Source organism: Hyla sarda, chromosome 1 (genome assembly GCF_029499605.1).
Source record: "Hyla sarda isolate aHylSar1 chromosome 1, aHylSar1.hap1, whole genome shotgun sequence".
Classification (NCBI taxonomy): Eukaryota; Metazoa; Chordata; class Amphibia; order Anura; family Hylidae; genus Hyla; species Hyla sarda.
The window spans coordinates 192,065,338-192,069,860 of record NC_079189.1 but is presented as its reverse complement, the minus strand read 5'-3'; the positions used below and the strand labels follow the sequence as shown (position 1 = coordinate 192,069,860).

The following is a 4,523-nucleotide window of genomic DNA, read 5'->3' as shown; positions in this document are numbered from 1 at the left end:
GATTAACAGGTACAAAATGGTACAATACTTGAATGTACGTATGCGATATCCACTGATGAGGGCAGAAATATGCGCAACTATACGCAGTAAAAAATCTGTATTTTTGTAAAACACCAGCCGGTGCATACTATTGTTTGGACTTCCACAGTATGTAGGCCCTTGACAGATTAACAGGTACAAAATGGTACACTACTTGGATGTACTCATACGGTATGCACTGATGAGGGCAGAAATATGCACAACAATAGGCATAAAAAAAATCTGTATTTTTGAAAAACACCAGCCAGTGAATACTATTGTTTGGACTTTCACAGTATTTAGGCCCTTGACAGATTAACAGGTACAAAATGATAAAATACTTGCATGTACGTATGCGGTATGCACTAATGAGGGCAGAAATATGCGCAACAATTCGCAGAAAAATATCTGTATTTTTTTTAAAACACCAACAGGTGATTACTTTTGCCAGGAGTCAGGACTTTCCCTGTATCTAGACTTGTCACAGATACAGAATAGTAGACTGCTTTGATATGCACTACAGTCTGCTGAAGAATAACTTCTTTGTGAACAGAAGCAGGACCCAATAGTGCTGCACCACAAAAAAAAAAAAAAAAAAAACAGGGATTAAACCCTAAATTGCACTCTGTCACACAATTCTGAGCAGCAGATGATTTGTGGACCAAAAATAAAAACACTGAATTGCGCTGAAAAATTAGGAGATAAGATTGTTCATAAAGTTCAGGCAGCTTGTTTATCTGTATGAGGCAGCTAACAGCTATCTGCCCCTCTCTGATGCAATGCTCAATAACATGAATAGGAGGTTTAGATATCAATGATCCTTCTCAGTAAGAACACCAAAGCACTGCACTCCTGTCTTTCCCCAATGCTGATGTGACTAGCAGTTGCAGTGTATATGCAATTCACACACACACAGTCCCGTCCTCTCTGTCTCTGAGTGCAAGGATGAAATGAACAGAGGCAAGATGGCTGCCGATTATATAGGGTTGTGACATCTCAGGGGTCCATTAATGCTGACAGGCTGCATCTCACATGTGATTCGGGGTCACATTCCTGCTGCAGTTTACCGCCCTCCCATAATCCCCTACCCCATGTACTGACATGTGAATCCGCCATTTTAGGTCTCCAATAGCCTGGAACATTGTAAAATGGCATTTAATAAAGTGATTTGCGCAATATTTGCATTCGTTGCTAATCAAATTTTACATGAAATTCGAAACGAATTTGTGTTCGTCAGCTTCGATTCACTCATCTCTAATCTAAATGTCCCTGGTTCGATTCCGGATTTCAGCAGTCTCCTTTTAACTCAAAATCAACTGAAGTAAGTTAAGTTGCATTGTGGAGAAAAGTTTTTTTACACATCCCGTTAGCATTCCATGCCAGTACAGTGTGTGGTTTTCATTTTGAAAATTTTGAAGTTTTTTTTTCTTTATAAAAAGAGACATATTTACACATGAAAAACCATTCCTATCATTGGGGACATCTTACAATGCTGTGCTCTACACAACCATCTACACAACCATCAATGCACTAAGTGTGTTAGCTGAACTAGCTCTGTTGGGAGAGCGTTTGACTAAATATCCCTGCTTTGATCCTTGGTTTCAGCAGTTTCATTTTAACTCAAAATCCACTAAAGTGAGTTAAATCGTTGATGCTTTTAGAGTTTTGGCAGCTTAGGTAAAATACCTCAAAAGCCCTATGTTGCATTGTGGTGAATATAATTTTACAAATCCCGTTAGCATTCCATGCCAGTACAGTGTGTGGTTTTCATTCTGAAATTTTTTGAAGATTTTTAGTCTCTATATAAAAAACTTCTGTCAGAAGTGGGATTCAAACCCACGCCTCCAGAGGAGACTGCGACCTGAACGCAGCGCCTTTGACCGCTCGGCCATCCTGACGTTGCTTTGTATTACACCTCCACCAATGTAAAAAAAAAAAAGAAGCCATGCGAGCTGTAAAACCGTTGTTTTAACACATGAAAAAAACATTCCTATCGTTGGGGACATTTTACAACACTGTGCCCTACACCACCATCTGTCAACTAGGTGTGTTAGCTGAAATAGTTCAGTTGGGAGAGCGTTAGACTGAAGATCTAAAGGTCCCTGGCACGATCCCGGGTTTCGGCAGTTTCCTTATGTCTCAAAATCAACTGAAGTAAGTTAAGTCGTTGATGCATTTAGAACTTTAGCAGCTTAGTTAATATACCTCAAAGGCACTATTTTGCATTGTGGAGAAAATTGTTTTACATATCCTGTTAGCATTTCATGCCAGTACAGTGTTTGGTTTTCATTTTGAAAATTTTGAAGTTTTTTTTTCTTTATAAAAAGAGACATTTTTACACATGAAAAAACATTCCTATCATTGGGGATATCTTACAATGCTGTGCTCTACACAACCATCTACACAACCATCAATGCACTAAGTGTGTTAGCTGAACTAGCTCTGTTGGGAGAGCGTTTGACTAAATATCCCTGCTTTGATCCTTGGTTTCAGCAGTTTCATTTTAACTCAAAATCCACTAAAGTGAGTTAAATCGTTGATGCGTTTAGAGTTTTGGTAGCTTAGGTAAAATACCTCAAAGCCCTATGTTGCATTGTGGTGAATATAAGTTTACAAATCCCGTTAGCATTCCATGCCAGTACAGTGTGTAGTATTCATTCTGAAATGTTTTGAAGATTTTTAGTCTCTATATAAAAAACATCTGTCAGAAGTGGGATTCGAAACCACGCCTCCAGCGGAGACTGCGACCTGAACGCAGCGCCTTAGACCGCTCGGCCATACTGACTTTGCTTTGTATTACACCTCCACCAATGCAAAAAAAAATAAGAAGCCATGCGAGCTATAAAACCATTGTTTTAACACATGAAAAAAGCATTACTATTGTTGGGGACATTTTACAACACTGTGCCCTACACCATCTGTCAACTAGGTGTGATAGCCGAAATAGCTCAGTTGGGAGAGCGTTAGACTGAAGATTTAAAGGTTCCTGATTTGATACCGGGTTTCGGCAGTTTTTTTATGTCTCAAAATCAACTGAAGTAAGTTAAGTCGTTGATGCGTTTAGAGTTTTAGCAGCTTAGTTAATATACCTCAAATGCACTATTTTGCATTGTGCAGAAAATTGTTTTACATATCCCGTTAGCATTTCATGCCAGTACAGTGTTTGGTTTTCATTTTGAAAATTTTGAAGTTTTTTTTTCTTTATGAAAAGAGACATTTTTACACATGAAAAACCATTCCTATCATTGGGGACATCTTACAATGCTGTGCTCTACACAACCATCTACACAACCATCAATGCAAGTGTGTTAGCTGAACTAGCTTTGTTGGGAGAGCGTTTGACTAAATATCCCTGCTTTGATCCTTGGTTTCAGCAGTTTCATTTTAACTCAAAATCCACTAAAATGAGTTAAATCGTTGATGCGTTTAGAGTTTTGGCAGCTTAGGTAAAATACCTCAAAAGCCCTATGTTGCATTGTGATGAATATAATTTTACAAATCCCGTTAGCATTCCATGCCAGTACAGTGTGTGGTTTTCATTCTGAAATTTTTTGAAGATTTTTAGTCTCTATATAAAAAACTTCTGTCAGAAGTGGGATTCGAACCCACACCTCCAGAGTAGACAGCGACCTGGACGTAGCGCCTTAGACCGCTCGGCCATCCTGACTTTGCTATGTATTACACCTCCACCAATGCAAAAAAAAAAAAGAAGCGATGCGAGCTGTAAAACCGTTGTTTTAACACATGAAAAAACATCCCTATCGTTGGGGACAGTTTACAATACTGTGCCCTACACCACCATCTGTCAACTAGTTGTGTTAGCCGAAATAGCTCAGTTGGGAGAGTGTTGGACTGAAGATCTAAAGGTTCCTGGTTTGATCCCGTGTTTTGGCAGTTTCCTTACGTCTCAAAATCAACAGAAGTAAGTTAAGTCGTTGAAGCGTTTAGAGCTTTAGCAGCTTAGTTAATATACCTCAAAGGCACTATTTTGCATTGTGGAGAAAATTGTTTTACATATCCCGTTAGCATTTCATGCCAGTACAGTGTTTTTTTTTTTCATTTTGAAAATGTTGAAGTTTTTTTTTCTTTATAAAAAGAGACATTTTTACACATGAAAAACCATTCCTATCATTGGGGACATCTTACAATTCTGTGCTCTACACAACCATCAATGCACTAAGTGTATTAGCTGAACTAGCTCTGTTGGGAGAGCGTTTGACTGAATATCCCTGCTTTGATCCTTGGTTTCAGCAGTTTTATTTTAACTCAAAATCCACTAAAGTGAGTTAAATCGTTATTGCGTTTAGAGTTTTGGCAGCTTAGGTAAAATACATCAAAAGCCCTATGTTGCATTGTGATGAATACAATTTTACAAATCCCGTTAGCATTCCATGCCAGTACAGTGCGTGGTTTTCATTCTGAAATTTTTTGAAGATTTTTAGTCTCTATAAAAAAAACATTCTGAAATAAAGTGATTTAAATCGTTGATGCGTTTAGAGTTTTGG

General features: G+C 38.2%; 1 non-coding gene across 1 annotated transcript; it reads right to left on the bottom strand.

Moving 5' to 3' along the window:
- Positions 1–1,833: 1,833 nt before the first annotated feature.
- TRNAL-CAG (transfer RNA leucine (anticodon CAG)) lies at positions 1,834–1,916 on the bottom strand. The gene has a single exon. It is a non-coding gene; the product is annotated as a tRNA-Leu (tRNA).
- Between the last annotated feature and the right edge of the window lie 2,607 nt (positions 1,917–4,523).